General features: G+C 43.3%; 1 long non-coding RNA gene across 1 annotated transcript; it reads right to left on the bottom strand.

Annotated features, from left to right (window-relative positions):
- Positions 1-2,865: 2,865 nt before the first annotated feature.
- Positions 2,866-16,759, bottom strand: LOC135982332 (uncharacterized). Its single transcript, XR_010599615.1, has 3 exons — positions 16,663-16,759; positions 13,565-13,642; positions 2,866-7,145 (listed from the first exon to the last, which is right to left on the bottom strand). It is a non-coding gene; the product is annotated as an uncharacterized LOC135982332 (long non-coding RNA).
- Between the last annotated feature and the right edge of the window lie 361 nt (positions 16,760-17,120).

Genomic DNA, 17,120 nt, shown 5'->3' with positions numbered 1-17,120 from the left:
ACCTGAAACCAATACAGGGCACCAACTAATTAATATAACTATATGATCTCATCTTTATGAGGGTATAATCTTTATTACCCTCATATTTCCTCTCCCTTCCCTTATTGTATCTTGTTTCAAATTAGACTAATAAACTCCTCAGGCAGAGAATAAATAAATAAATTATTGGAGATGTCCTATCTCCTAGAATTGGAAGGGACCTTGGAAGGTCATCAAGTCCAGCCCCCTGCCCTCACTAGCAGGACCAAGTACTGATTTTGCCCCAGATCCCTAAGTGGCCCCCTCAAGGATTGAACTCACAACCCTGGGTTTAGCAGGCCAATGCTCAAACAACTGAGCTATCCCTCCCCCTATGTATCTACCTATGACTTTGAACAGTGCCTGCTATAATGGAGACCCAGTCCCATTGGGTCCTCTGGATGCTGCTTTAAAAATAATCTGAAATAATATTCAGAGATGTCTACACTGGTTAGTAACAACTCCTGTACCATACCGAGGCCTTGCCAGGCTCATGTCTTGCCTGCAGATTGCTTAATTGTACTCTGACATCTTATTGGAATACTTTCTTGCCATTTTTCACTGACACTTTGGGGGTTCACCTAGGCCAATAATGGGTTCTGTCACCACCTCCCCGTAGCCCTGGGTGCCTCTCTGCTGTGCAGCTTTGACTCAGAGCCCCGATACCAGCATCATGCTCACAGCACAATGGTCTCACCATGGCTTCTACCAGCCCAGTTACTCTTTGCAGGGTTACCCCAACAATCCTTCCAGTTCCGAGTGTCCTTCAAAACAGTCTTCTTTGCAGTGTCCAGTCCCCCTCACTGGACATTCACAGATGTAACACCAAGTTCACTGCATCTAAAGAGCTAGTATTCACAACAGTTTGTTAGTTAAGTTGGGATTGCACACCATCTTAATAGAGCAGTAAAACAAAGAATAAGTTTATTAAAAAAGAACACAGATTTAAATGATTTCAAGAAAGAGTAAAAGAGATATGAAGGGATTACCACAAAACAAAAGCAACACACTTTCCAGCAAGATGTAGCTTTGCCTAACATTGTATCCTACTGACACAAAGTTGTCAGCATTCCCCAGTTAGTTTAATAGGAGAGCCGGTATTTTGCTATCCCAAGAGATGGATGCCTGTAGCAAGGCGGTCTGGTTCCCTGCCACCCCAGAGAGAGATGAGCCTCTCTGGACACCAAAGTGGGCGGAGCCAGCTAACCCACCCCTCAGAGGTCAAGGTGCAGGACAGAAAGTATAAAAGCCCGACCCCAGAGTTCACTTGGAACACAGCCACCGGAGAGGCCAGACGCCTGTGGTGTAGCTCCCAGTTGGGAGACCACGGAAATCGGCAGCCGTGTACATACCCGAGGTTTGTACATACCCGAGGACTGGCCAGACCAGTCAATGCCTGACGCTAGCCCGAGTCCAGAGACGCTGCCAAGCTTGCCACTCGCCAGTTACCCCGAGAAGCTGCCAAGCCAACCGTGCGCCAGTTACCCTGAGGATCCCATGGTGTGTGACTCCTTGGAGGACCCAGGTACCTCTAGAGGGGGAGGTAGGAAGTAGCCCGGGGGGCAGCCGACCCTAGTCTGGCTGCAACACCGCTAGAGCCAATGTCAGTGTGTTGCGGCCAGGATCCCCACTGACACAGCAGTGGGTCTTCTGCCGTTGGTAGGGCCCCGGGCTGGGACGCAGTGGAGTGGGTGGGCCTGCATCCCCCCTGCCTCCCACCTTGCGGCTGGCAGTCTCCCCCTCTCCCCGGCTGCTCAGAGCCAGGGGTTTGCTGTTCAACTGTTTGCTCAGCCCCTGCTTGAGGGCCTGAGCTGCTGACTGTTTGCCGCACCGCCAGGCTAGTTCCCTGACACACTTGACCGAAGTAGCAAGACGGTCTGGTTCCCCGCCACCCTGGAGGAGGACGGGCCCCGGACGAACCTCCCTACAATGCCCCAAAGTATTTCAACAGTTCCTTATATCCCCAAAGTTTATCTTTGCCTTCAAAGTTAGGAAGCCTTTCTGGGGACTCAGGTTTCTGTGCTCACCAGAAAGACAAAGCCATGTTAATTTTGAAGTCTCCTGTGATTCACAATGCAAATGATCTTGACATCTCCCATGCAAATGAATAGCCCATTTTCTCAGTTTCTGGTCACACCTGGCTTGATCTGCAACTGAGCCAAAGGGGTGTTTGCGTTTGCCTGGGCAAACCCTGTTTTGCCTCCTTGGTCTATTTACAGACTCTAACACAGTATCAGAGAGAATCCATGATTTCTAACACAGTTTTATTACATACATTTCACAGTGATATTAATGACCAATGTGTTGTTATTTTTCAAATGATATATTACAAGACATCTTTCAAATAAATAGCAGGACGAGGTATATTTGAGCTAGTTAGGCCAGCTGAGATTTACTAGTACATACCATGCAGCCCTTTGCCATGTGGCTTTAGGCAGGGCCGGTGCAAGGAAGTTTCGTGCCCTAGGCGAAACTTCCACCTTCCGCACCCTCCTCCCCCAGCCCTGCAGCAGCTCCCCACCCTGCCCCTCTGCCCTGAGGCACCCCCTTCTCGGCAGCTTCCCGCCCACAGGGAGCCGTGAGGCAGCTCCCCACCCCAGCTCACCTCTGCTCCGCCTCCTTCCCGAGCACGCCGCCCCCGCTCTAGTTCTCCTCCCCTCTCAGGCTTGCGGTGCCAAACAGCTGATTGGCGCCGTAAGCCTGGGAGGCGGGAGAAGTGGAGCAGCAACGGCGTGCTCGGGGAGGGAGCGTAGCAGAGGTGAGCTGGGGTGGGGAGCCCTGCAGCAGCTCCCCCCCCATCCTGAGGCACCCCCGTGGCAGCTCTCCACCCCAGTTCACCTCTGCTCCGCCTCCTCCGCGAACACGCCGCCCCCACTCTAATTCTCCTCCCCTCCCAGGCTTGTGGCGCCAAACAGCTGATTGGTGCTGCAAGCCTGGGAGGCGGGAGAAGTGGAGCGGCGACCGTGCGCTCGGGGAGGGGGCGTAGGAATGCTGTAAAAAAAAAAAACGGGGGCACTGCTTTTTGGCACCCCCAAATCTTGGCACCCTAGGTAACCGCCTAGTTTGCCTAAATGGTAGCACCGGCCCTGGCTTTAGGATGTTTTTAGGTCACACAGGCATGTAAACAGTTTTTTACCAGTCAAAAATTAGGAACAATCTAATCAAAACCTAAGTGCAATCTAAACATTTTTCACTGTTGTCACATACCCAGACTGTATCCAGGCACTCCATCTCAATCAGTACATAACACAGTTTAGTATCAGTCAGAATCCTAGAGTTGTATACAGCCTGTTGTGGCTGACCATCAATCCATGCTTACTGACACCTGCACTTACATGCGAACATCCTCAATGGCAGCCAGGGCCGGCTCCAGGCACCAGCCCACCAAGCAGGTGCTTGGGGCGGGGCGGCGCTTGAGTTTTTATTTTTTTATTTTTATTTTTTTGGTTCGTAGGGGCAGCACTGGAGGGGTTTTTTTTGTTTCCGCGGCGTTGGGGGGGTGGGGCTTTAGGCGGCGCGGCACTCGGGGGGTGGGGCTTCGGGCAGCGCAGCGCTCGGGGGGGGCAGAGGTTGGCGCGGTGCTCGGATGGGGAGGCGGGGATTGGCACGGCACAGCGCTTGGAGGGGGAGCGGGGGCTGGTGTGGCACGGCGTGGCGCTTGGGGGGTGGGGGCTGGCGCGACGTGGCGCTCGGGGGAGCAGGGGCTTCGGGTGGCACGGCACTTGGAGGGGGCGGGGCTTCGGACGGCACTGGGGGGCGAGGGCTTGCGTGGCGCTCGGGGGCGGGGCTTCAGGCGCGTGGTGCTTTCGGCTACGCGGCGCTCGCGGGGCGGGGTATGGCGGTACAGCACTCGCAGGGGGGTACAGCGGGGCGGCAAAAAAGTTAGAGACGGCCCTGATGGCAGCACAGAAGGAAAGTATTGGTGTGATTCACAATTTTCACTCTGATGAATGTTTGTTTTTTGTGTGGTGCTGCAATATCAGATGCTTTTACTTTTCAGGAGCTGGGTCAAAGAAAGTAATATTTCTTTCAGGTATACCCGCCTAGATGTAGGCTAACTGGAAAACAAGAAGGTCATTTTGTGAAAAATGTGATGGCTCCACATTTGATTGTTTCACATTGGAATGAACTTGAGCTCTTTTAAAAAAAAATGAAAAATGAGAGCAACAAAAATCTACCCTGGAGTAGCCCAGTGGTTAGGGCATTCACCTAGCACAGGGGAGATCCACATTCAAGTCCTTGCACTATCTGATTTGGGGCAGAGACCTGAACCTAAATCTCCTATATGAATGCCCTAGCCACCAGACTCTTGCCTATTCTGGGATGTTGCTCTCTCTCATTTTGACCATCCTGGACCATTGACATCAGTACATTTCTGCCAAAAGTTCTAGTTTTGACAAACGGTCACTTGTTGATGGGGAAAAAAATTGCTAAAAGAATTCCCAACCATCTCTACTGGATTGTGAATCTTATGTAAAAATATTTTTATTTCTTAGATGAATTCAGGAGGCTGCATTTCGCCGATAGCTTTTGCTTCCTCTGGCTCTGGGCCTACTCCCTGTTCACTAATACAGTTTCCAAAGAAGACAAATTGATTCTGATAAAAGAAGCACTTATGTATTGGCATTAGGCCTACACAATTTATTGTTTCAGTACACTGAGCTGTTTTTAGTTGTGTTCTTCTGTCTGGTCATACACCACTATATGTGAGTGACTATGACCTTCCAGGTGCTGCAGTTGCTGTTATTTTCCTCTGGAAGAGCTAAAAGACTCTAGTAATATCTGTTGAAATATTATCATTCAAATGGTTAAATTAAAATTATCTAACTTGGTGCTTCATGAGCTGCAAAAAACCTGTGGCAGCAAAAAGGGTACCTGTTAATCCTGAAAGGATATAAGACTTCTCAAAGTGTATTTTGTTGCAAGTCAATACTTGAGGAAACTGTTCTATTTTTCTTAGACATTGTGAGCCTGATTTTCAACAGAGCTGAGTATCCAAATATTCCACTGAAGTCTGAAAATCTGTCCTCACTCTTCAGCTTCTATTATCTTCTGTATCTTCCGTATCTTCTGTAACCCCACATTCAGTCTAACTTGTCTGTAAGGAAATGTCTAACTTGTCTTAGGAAATGCTGTAATTGAAATTCTTCTTGACAGGTCTACATTGTAAGAAATTGAACTCTCTTTTGATTTAAGCTTGAGTGGGAAATATCATACTAACTAGTCCTATCTGTATTTTCCCCAAAACATGAGAAGAGACTTTCCAGTCTTGTATCATGCCAAATGCCACTGCTTCATCACTCATAACAGGTTGTTAATTTGTGGACCACTGAAATCTTACAGCACAACTTTGAATTGGTATCTTTATACTTACTTTTGGCTAGAAACTTCCCATGGAGTTAATTTTTCCTCCTGAACAGTCTAAGAATGATTTAGTAAGAGAGAAGGATTAATCAAATCCAATTATATTACGCTAGTCAGAAGTTCCTATATCAATTTAAAATCGGACTTCAATGTCATTGATTTAAAGAGTCATTTCTGATGACCCATTAGAACCACATGCCCAGGAAGTGATCCAAGATAGCGAGGCACTATCATTTTCTTGTGCTTTAACTTCTCTCACTCTCTTTCTACAACAACAAAATGGCCTGTCTTCTGCCATTTGCAGCATCTGATCATTTGAGGCACTTCTCCACCATGCTGCCTCTGTTTGGGATCTTGCATTTGAACACGGAATGTTCTACTATGCTGCAATCTGTCTTATTAACCCTGAAAGGAATAAAGTATGTGTGTCACTAGATGGTTCCTTAATAAATTTACTTTACATTTAATAAGTTCAGAATTATGTGCACTCTTTACAGATCTTTCTAAAGTCAGATTAAATTTTAACTGAAAATTTGGGAGAGTTCTTTATTTAGAAGCCCAATGAAAAGTCGATATGTTCCCATTGACTCTTGCCAAACTCACAATTGTTTGCTGTTTCATAGCAATTCCTTGTAAATGCTTTTATGGTTTTCCAAGGTTTTTGGTACCTCTGATAGGAAACATACTCTCATGAATTAGGTTTCATTTTAGGTAAAAATAATCATCAGAATTCTCTATCGCGATTTATAACAGTTTTCCTCAACATCAATGTGAAATAAGACAAATTTAAATATTTCTCTGGTTCTCTATATTGGACATATATAATGGAGCTTATGTGTACTTTTTCTACGTCAACAAATTCAGCTTCATAAAGCCCTTGTAACATGTAAGAAGCATTACCTTCAATGAACCTTCTCCTGTCTCTGTCCAGATAAAGCTGTAGCTCTAGTGAAGTGAGAGTCCAGCTCCTGAGGGAGTAGACTTCTAATGGGAACCTTGTAGATATACCTCCTAAACCATTCAGAGATAGTGGACCTGGAAACTGGCAGCCTCGTTTCACTTCTATAGAAACCAAAGCCTATCAGAAGATCTAGTGGGCTGTGTTCTTTAAGCCTCTTCATACATCCATGGAATACCAAGTATGTTCAGAACCTGATTTTGTGGTAGGAAAATAGCTGGAGCGAGGGACCTCTTGACTCAAATGAAAATCGGAGGGGAACAATGGAATTGCTCTAAAAGAAATTTAACCCCAATGGATTACCAGATAAGTGGGGTTGCATGATAAGGCTACTAAAGTAACCTTTAAACGAAGGTAATGTCTACAAAACAAAGGCTTTAAGATTCAAATTCTGAGGAGATAGGCATTTGCACAAAACCATAGTAAAAAGCAGGTAGTCTACCTAATAGGATTCTAAAGGGAAACTACATTAAGTAATCTACAATAAGAAGCTAATGTCTCAAGGTATCAATTTCTATCTGGTCTTATTAGACCCTAATACTGTGGAACCGAACACACAATGAGAAGCCACTTGCCTATGGTGATGGAGTCCCAACACTTCACTGAAGAACCACCAAAAGAGGTGGAAGAAAGTGTGTTTTGCATCAGAAATGTCTTGCTCTTCTGAACAGTCCTTGTAGGAAGTGTTCTCTGATGGATAGGCTATGAAAGGGATATCTTAGAAGGTTTTCTCCTAGTATTTCAGTCCAGGGAGGAGCCTTCAAGATGATGGATTCGCTTGGAGGACACCTTGTCGGAACTGGACCTGTGAACATTTATTAAAAACAGAAGGACCCCTTTATTTTTAGGCATACCTCTGAGCTCCTGATTGAGTGCATCTCCAAACAGATTACCCTCTTTGAAGAGAAGCGAGATCATCCTAGACTTTGCTGAAACTCAAAGGACACAGCTATAGTACTGTAATCTATGGCATTAGTTGCTCAACACTACCCTGGATAGAGTCATGCTGGAAGTTGGCTGACAGATCAATAAACCATCTATTCCATAACAATTTTTTGGCCTTCTTCATTCTGCATGCAAAATCTGAGTATAATTGACATACGTGCTAGGGCATTCGAAGTCCTGCAAAAACACTGGGTTTATAAAGAGTGCACTGACAAAGAGGAATAATTTTAGAATTTTTTTAAGTGTCTTGAGGGGGATACACTGCTTTCCAGAGTTCAAGACTGAGGCCACCAAATTCTCTCTCTTGGGAAGCTTAACCTTGCAAATTTTCCACTGTTTTAAGTATTGTATGGGGCATAAGTGGGCTATGAATATTTTGGTTGGAAATAATACCAAAAACAGGATAGCAAGGAATTTACTGTAGTGGAACTAGAAGAATGCTCCCCTAAGGCTTCAGGATTGAATCAGAGAATTAAGAGGCTAAAGAAAAAATGCTGGGAGGACTTTGACTAACAAACAAGTTAGCAAATCCAAGTTCTCTTTTAAAAAAAAAATTCTAGCAGCTCTCTTCAATTCAGGGATGTCTGAAAGAAAGCATGTCCTATTCAACAGTGGAATCGGAGGTTGATCCAGAGCTGTAAGGCATAGAATCATAGAAATGGGCTTAAATTGCAGCAAAGGAAGTATAGGTTAGACATCAGGAAAAACTTCCTAATCGTAACTGTAGTTACGCACTGGAACAAATAACCTGGGGATGTTGTGGAATCTCAGACATTGGAGATTTTTAAGAAAAGATTAGACGAGCACCTGTCAAGTATGGTCTAGATCAGTGGTTCCCAAACTTGTTCCGCTGCTTGTGCAGGGAAAGCCCCTGACAGGCTGGGCCGGTTTGTGTATTTGCCGCATCCGCCAGTTCGGCTGATCGCGGCTCCCAGTGGCCGCAGTTCGCTGCTCCAGGCCAATGGGAACTGCTGGAAGCGGCAGCCAGTACATCCCTTGGCCCGCGCTGCTTCCAGCAGCTCCCATTGGCCTGGAGCAGCAAACCGCGGCCACTGGGAGCCGCGATCAGCTGAATCTGCGGACGCGACAGGTACACAAACCGGCCCAGCCCGCCAGGGGCTTTCCCTGCACAAGCGGCGGAACAAACCACTGGTTTAGATAATATGTAGTCCTGTCTCAGTGCAGAGAACTGGACTAGATGACCTATTAAGATTCCTTCCAGTCCTACTTTTTTAGGATTCTAAATGCAGAGTAGGAAAGGCCTTCGAGGTCAACAAGTCCAGCCCCCCCTGCACTGAAGTAGGAATAAGTAAACCTGGACCATCCCTGACAGGTGTTTTTCCAACCTGTTCTTAAAACCTCCAAAGATGAGAAATCCAAAACCTCCCTTGCAAGCCTATTCCAGTACTTAATTACCCTTATAGGTAGAAAGTATTTCCTAATATCTAACCTGAATCTGTCTTGCTGCAGATTAAGCCTATTACTTCTTGTCCTACCTTCAGTGGACATGAAAAACAATTGGCCACCATCCTCTTTAGAACAGCCCTCAACATATTTGAAGGCTGTAATTAGGTCCCCTGCCTCAGTGTTTTGATCTCAAGATTACACATGCCCCCAGGTTTTTTAAACCATTCCTCTCAGGTAGATTTTCTAAATCTTTTATCATTTTTGTTGATCTCCTCTAGAGACTCTGTCCAATTTTATCCACATCTTTCCTAAAGTGTTGCACCCAGAACTCTTGCTCAGGCTTCACCAGTGCCGAGCAGAGCAGGACAATTACTTCCCATGTTTTACATGTGACACTCCTGTTAATGCACTCCAGAATGATATTAGCCTTTTATACAACTGCATCACATTGTTGACTCCTATTCAATTTGTGACCTGCTATAACCTCCAGATCCTTTTCAGCAGAACTACCACCTAGCCAGTTAATCCCCATTTTGTAGTTGTGCATTTGATTTTTTTCTCCCTAAGTGAAATACTCTGCACTTGTTTTTATTGCTTTCAGAGAAATAATTTTGCAACAGTTTCCTTTAGCTGATGTCATCCCCATCTGATTCAATGGCATCTGTGGAAGGGAAGGAGTTCGACTGATTCTTGGGAGAATTCACCATTCACTTGGATAAACTCTCTAAAAACTTTTAAAGAACATGTTCCAAATCCAGCCCTTAGAATTTGTGGAACAGGTCATCCCCAAGTCAGAAAGAGACATAGCTTGAAAGGACTCTGTTTTTGCTTTAATGTAAGGCCTTGTTCAAGATAGCATTGAAGCCTGTGCCCAGAAACACAGTGAGCAAGCCTGGAGTAGAATTGGGCTTCTTAACTATTTTCTTCCCACTAGTCTCCTTTTCTCTCTGCAGTACCAAATTATGCCTCCCAGACACACACAGGTCCATACCGGAAATATACAGGGGGCAATGCTGGTTCTCCTTACTGTCATATCCCAAGACTCTTTCTAAACCCAAAGCGACCTATCTTTTCAATTGCACATGAGAAACGGCCACAATCTCAGTCCTCATGCTCACTCCATGCAAGGGCCTGGGTATTTAGTGCCAAAATCTGCAAAGAGACCATTAGAAAACAGCTTCTCCCCACTCTAGCATTTAGGGCTAGACCCAAAGTTCTGTGAAGTCAATGGAAAGACTTCATTGATTTCAATGGGCTTTGGATCAAGGCCCTTAGTTTGCTGTCACATTTGCAATGAAATCAATAGGCCAAATTCCTAGGTGATATATAAGGTGGTATAAGATAAATACCAGAAAGTGGATGTAAAATAATCTAAATTGGTGTTAGTTACAAACCAAGGGAATGGAAATGAAGGATAAAAAGCAAGGAAAGCACTAACAGTAGAGTGTAACAATGAGTAAGGCCTAGTTGGCCATGTCACTTCTGAATATGGTCCATATTGCAATGTCACAGATGATGGATTCTGTGCACTCAGATAGGTTCAGATCTATTTCTTTTACAGCACTTAAACGGAATGACGAATGAGTGGATTAAGTTACTCATTTATATGCCATAACAACATTTTTCACATCTGTTTACAAGAATGAGCCCAATGCATCTTATCCCTTTGATTTACACTAGTTTAAAAAAAAATCAAGCCATGTGGATTACCAGTACAAGCTGTATAACTCAAGGATGTGTGTAAAACAATTAAAATCCAATTAAGGAATCCACATTACATTTTTTTGAAAATTATAGGTTTAACATCTTTTGTTAACTGTGCATTACAATTATTTAGAAATAAATGTATGCCATTTAGCCTTGATATGTAATTAAGTTAAAGAAGTAACTTTTCATTTCTCCAACAGAAATCCTTTTCTGGTTATTTTGTAAAGTTTAATCAGGTAGAGGAGCCACAAAGACAATTTCTCCCCTTTCTTGACAAGCAGCAATCTATATTGTTTTAGTTTGACAGGCAGTGGTTTATATCTACATAATTTAAAACCAATTACTTATCTTTTCTTTCACATTATAAAAGCATGCATTTCATTACATAATCTCTCCCAAGAAGAGTTCCATCAAACTAAATTACAGGATGGAAGTGGATTCAAGGAGCAGGATATGTAGGCATAAGTTTTAAAACAAATACCAGACAATTTGTACTTACATTGAAATAGTAGACTTAGCTAAGTTGAACAGTAAATTTAAATCATTTTACTGACTTCCGGGTCCATCTTTTTGGTAGCTGCAGAGCTCAGGGAGGTGGGAGGGTTTGTTGCTGTCAATATATTGGTAAAATAATTTTTTTTCCTACTTCCAGTGGGCTTTGTTAAAAATTTTAGCCAAAAATCTGCTTTGATCACTATGAGTAAAATTCACTTTTGTAAAAAGGGACAGTACAAGTCCCGTGGACTACTTTGAGCCTCAAAATAGACCTGGTGCTGTCTCTCTGGACAGAGGTGAATTTCCACATACTGTAGGAGCACAATCCAGTTCTCATTGAAATCAACGGGATTTTTGCCACTGACTTCAATGGGAGTAGGATCAGACTCCAATGAATGTGTTAATGCCTTTTAATACAATTGGCTTGTTGGTGTGATGTATACAAAGTTACTGAGTAACAACGGTGTACTTAAATTGTAGCCTAAATTACCAACTAGAAATACAGTAAAAGCTTTGTTATCTGGCATGTTGGGGGAATGAGGGGTGCCGGTTAGTCAAAAATTCCAGTTAACTAAGGGTTAAACTTACCAATGGAGAGAGGGAGTTTGGGTGCAGGAGGGGACTCAGGGTTGGGGCATGGGAGGGGGTGCGGGACAGAGGCTCTGAGAGGGAGTTTGGGTGCAGGAGGGAGCTTGGGGCAGGGGATGGTGCATGGGAAGGAACTTGGGGTGCCAGATCCAGGCGGCGCTCACTTTGGGTGGCTCCCCGGAAGTGGCGACATGTCTCTGCTGCTCCTAGGTGAAGGTGCAACTAGGCGGCTCTGTGTGCTGCCTACACCCACAGGCATCGCCCCCGCCACTCACATTGGCTGTGGTTCCCGACCAATGGGAGCTACGGAGCCAGCACTCAGGGCGGGGCGAGGGCAGCGCATGGAGCCCCAGTGGCCATTCCTCCACCTAGGAGCAGCAGGGACATGTTGCTGCTCCTAGGTGGAGGGAGCCACACAGAGCCAGGTAGGGAGACTGGCAACCCTATTGAAGATTTGTATTGGGAGATATCAGAAATGCCAGTTTCTAGAGCTTTCCGGTTGGTAAAGTGCCAGATAACACAGCTTTTACTGTAGTCTGAAATGTTAAAAAAAAAAAAAAAAAAAAAAAAAAAAGTGGGTTTCATCTGTTAACTATGAGGTCAACAATTCTCTGAAGTTGACCTGCAAGTCTGTTTGCGTAAATGAAAAGATAATTATTGCTCAGAAAGCCCATGTTAGAATTAGACAGCCTCAGCATAAAACTGAATGCTAGATGATGGAATGAAAAGGAAGTACAGCCTGAGCCTCAGGATATCCAGTTCTTGTGGCTGATTAATCGAATATATTTTGTTCCACCAATGCATCCTTTTCCCCGAAGAAAAAAATATGTTTCAAAACTTTTCTCTCCCCTAAAGCAACAAGAATTTTCAGGACAGAAATTACCATCAAAGGCAATTGCTGCTTATACTTATTTGTTTTAATTGTTTAGAAACTTGCATTGCATGAAAATGAGATTGCTATCAAAATGTAGCCATTTACAAGGTTTTGTATGTATACTGCAGTAAAGGATTGTAAGTTCAGCAGAGTGTGAGTATATTAAAAGAATGCAAGGTGATCAGCTAATATCATAAAGTTCTTTCTTGCAGAGCCAAACTTCACATTTTGGAGTGGGTCTGCAAAACACATTTTTTTTAACGTCTTTCCCATAAAACGCCAAATCAACTCCTGTCCACCAAGATCAAACCACTATGCATGGGATATGAATGGTATTTGATGAGGGTCAGCAAGATAAGTTTAGTCAGACTGCCACAGAAATTAACTTACTATTTTTACACCAGAGAGAACTCTGAGCTAGAACGTAGCTTTTCTGCTACAAGACAATAAAGCTTCTGCTCAGGTCTGTGCATTTTTTCCACACAATTTTTAGGAAATTATTTCATTGGAGAATTCAATTGAGCCAAAGCTCCAGCCCTCCTTACCTTGAAGAGCAGAATATGCATTCTTGTGAATTTTAGACAATTTCCTTCTCTTTCCACCATCAGCAGCAGCTGGGTGGCAAGTTTCACAGGCCCCAAGGGCCAGCCTTGAATAGATGGAGGAATAGTGAATAACACTGTGACAAAATCAGTGCGACACACTTTCATGAAAACCCTCTTTGGGCCATCAACATTGTTTAGATCAGAGTCTAGCAACACTGAGCTCATCAGCATGAGCCTCCACCCTTTGAACGAGAGGAGTATCTTGTGTAGTTCACAGTGTAATAGATTTTTATCCCAAGTCAGACCAGGTGAGTTCTACTTCCATCCCTGGTGATTATTTTAATGGCACTCTCCACAGTGAAAAAGGCTCCAACTGTTCCTTTTATTTTTATTTTTCCTAAATGAAACAGGAGATATCACTGACATTTATGGTGTCTCCAAAATCAGAGAGGGCTTTTACCTGCAGGGTATGAGAGAGACTCAAGGTTGGATATATTTAAGTAGATTATGTGTAGCTCCATGGTCCAATGTAAAGTTTTACTGAGCTTAAGGAGAATGGTGCCATCTGCCACAACCTAACAACTGAAAAAAATGCATGCAGCTAGATGGACAAATAACTTTTAATAAATCTAATGTATGGTGTCATTTATTTAATTTACTTACTTATTTGGTGGGAGTATAGGACAGATTTGTTCAATCTTCCCCAGCACAATACTCCTATGTCCAGTTCTGGTGTCCACACTTCAAAATAAATGATGCAGAAAAAATTGAAAAGAGGGTTCAAAAAAGAGCTACAAGAATTACTGGAGGTCTGGAAAGTATGCCTCATAGAGACTAAAGACGCTATACATTTAGTTTATTCAAGAGAATGTTAAGAGGAGTAATTGTACCTAGGTGGGGAAGAGATTGCTGATAGTAGATAGCTTTTAGGTCTAGCAGAAAAAGGCATAACAAGATCCAATGATCTAGAAGCTGAAGCTAGACAAATTCCGATGTTTAATAATATGAAACAACTGGAACAACAAATGGAACTGTGGAACAATTTATCTAGGGATGTGATGGATTTGCCATCACCTGAAGTGTTTAAATAAAGACTGGATATCTTCCTAAAGCATATGCTGTAGCTCAAACAAAAGTTAGAGACTGCAGAAATTACTGAGTGAAGTTCTTTGGCCTAACCTATGCAGGACATTAGACTAGATTATTACAACAGTTTCTTTTTGCCTTTAAATCTATGAATCTAAGTTTGTTGTCCCCATTATTGTTCTCTAAACCTTCTAGAGCATGTCTATGCTGAAGCTGGGAGTGAGTCTCACAGTCTAGGTAGATACCGGGTAGACTACTGCTAGCACATTAAAAATAGCAATATTGACATTCTGGCTGCAGGAAAGCTTGAGCTCCTAAGCCTACCTGACCCCATAGATTGAGAACCTGGGCTCCAGCCCAAGCTGGAACATCCACATTGCTACTTTTAGTGCACTAGCTGAAGTGCTGTTAGTTCTAACCTGAGTCCTGCTAGCGCAAGTCTGTCTACCCAGTCTGGGAGGCTCAAGCCATAGTGCTCAAGGGAACATAGTAATTCAAACTAATGCACAGGAGGAAGACGTATCCACATGTAGACTGGAACCCAATGGGCCAGATGCCATTCTATGCAAGATGAGGTACTCAGCTGGTGTAAATGATTCCATGGAGCTATACTGATTTACACCAGCTGACGATCTGGCCATTACACTCTTGTATTTAAATAGAAAGTGGCCCAATGTCTCAATGGTGTGGACTTAAATACTGTTGACCAGAACTTGAAGTAAATAAAAAGTATTTTGTATCAGATGAAATTTAAAGGGAAAAGCCTTAGGAAGCTCTCAGTTGTGCTCCTCTCCCAGGTTTTTGGCAGATGCCTTACTACAATAACTGCAGACAAGAAATTACCACAGCAGTACCACAAGATATTGATTAAGGCTATGTTTACACTTACCATTTAAAGCGCAAAAAGTCCCTTTTTTGCACTAAAACCACGTGAGCGTTTACACTTGTTAATGACGTTTTGTGGTGAAATTCAAAAGTTTTACCGCAAAAAGAAAACTACCTTCACGAGAGGTGTACAGCTCTTACCGCTGTTCTTTTTGCATTGCTGTGAAAGTGAAGACACGTTCTAGCAATGTAAACACCTTTTGGCCTCCGGAGGATATCCCACAGTTCCAAAAGCGACTACGTGACCACCAGCTCACTCTGGCCAGCATCTCCACTGCTCTGACGCACGGACATCCACCCCTCCCTCTGTAAGCCCTGGGAAGTTTGAAGCTCCCTTTCCCTTTGTTTGTAGAAGTGGCGGGGAAAGCAGGAGGTTTTAAAAAAAAATGCCATGGAAGAAACAAGGAAGTAATGGGGCTCCCGAGACATGAAGCAGGGCAGCACGGGGCACTGAGCAGGGACCCAGAATGCCTTCCGCTCACCCCCCTCTTCCCGCAAGACCTAGAGAGAGAGCTGCACTGTGGGATAGCTGCCCTACAGCACTGGTCTCATCAGCAATGGAAGTGTTGCTAGTGTAAACACTCTCTGATGCCTGAGGAATTGAGTACACAAACCATTGCCTTACTTGCACCGGTTCCCTATCACCGGTTAAACTTACAGTGCAAAAACTCTGTAAGTGTAGACATACCCTAAATCAGACAGTCAGATTTTATTCCTACTCTCTCACTTTGTCACATGGGGCTCAAATGATTCATAAAAATAATACAAAAACAGCTAACTATGGGAGAGGAGAAGAGAGCAGAGAATATGAAATATGATTGATGATAGAGACAGACTGGATAAGTGACTGCACTCAGAATGCAGCAATGAAAAATATACCTTCAGCAGATTCAAGTGCTGTGGTCTCCAGCAGTGCAATTGTTTGTCAATACTGCATGATCATTGTTATATATCAGGGACACTAGTGTCTGATAGGTGACCATCAAGAGAGACTCCAGAGAAACATAAGAATGCATCAGAGACCACATATTATATTGTAAAAGGATGGAATCCTGCACCATTTTCTTTTTACTCTTTTCTCCCTCTCTAGCTTTTTATCCCGTCATATACAGAGGCCTCTGTAATCCAGCATTATTCATACTTGACATTCTAAATTCTAGCTGTTAAGGCTCTTTGGCAGTTAGCATAAAGTGATGCTATGCTTCTAATTTCTCTTTTTTCTATTATATTCATAAACACCAAATTCACAGACATAAGTGTCTACAACTTTGGAGTACTTAGGGAGTCAACAATAGATCTATAAATGGAATGACTGACTGCGTTTGTTAAATATTACCTAATAATTGTCAATTCTATTTGTTTTTGTTTAGTTATTGTTTTTCTTAACTTCAGAGAGAAAATATCAGTAAGTAAAATTTAACAAAATAAAAACAGTTGTTTTTATTGACACAAATCTGGTATTATTTCCCTAGATTAATGGCTTTATTTTTTGGTTGGCAGGTCATTAAATAGTCAGAAATGATCTCTCCACCTGTTCATTTTAAACCTTATCTATTGCTAGGTAAAAAGATGTTTTTCCCCAAGAATCAGGCAGGCACAGACAATATTGAAGGGGTTTGTTTACAGTACCGGGAAGACTGACAAGCAGCTTCGAAAATATGGTGCCATAGTGGCAAGTTATATACATTCTCTTATCTATTTATTTACATTTATCTGTACATACAGAGACAGACATTGGTACAAGTCAAGAGAGAACTCTGAACAAAGATAAAAATAGGAACAGTACATACGTATAAAGGTCATCCTGATTGCATCAAGTATCTACAGCTACCTTGCGGGGGAAAGAGGTGAGGATGGGGCGGGGAGGGATGAGTGCTTACAGATATCCGGTGGGCTGTGAAGGGAGGGTTTGTTCTGTTCTAAAAGCTGAGTTACTGGGCGGGCATTTGACCTTATGAGTTTATCAACTGTTTACAGTTGTCAGTGTGCTTGGGCTACTGAACCATTCCTGCTTGATCTGCGGTTTCTGTCTTAGCTGTTAGCTAAATTTTAACTCTTGCCTGACACTATCAATATTGTCCTTGTGAAGAGGCAACAAATAATGGAGGCACAAAGATATGCCAACTGGAGCTGGCTGCAAATTTTGCATCAAAGCTACTTTTTTCTAATCAATACCTGTTCGTCAAACTAGAAACTTTTTGGAGGGAAATGTATCAGTTCTGACAAAACATTCATTGGAAAGGGTTCT

The sequence above is a fragment of the Chrysemys picta genome, chromosome 3 (genome assembly GCF_011386835.1).
Source record: "Chrysemys picta bellii isolate R12L10 chromosome 3, ASM1138683v2, whole genome shotgun sequence".
In the NCBI taxonomy this organism is placed as follows: Eukaryota; Metazoa; Chordata; order Testudines; family Emydidae; genus Chrysemys; species Chrysemys picta.
This window is presented reverse-complemented; position numbering and strand designations above follow the sequence as displayed.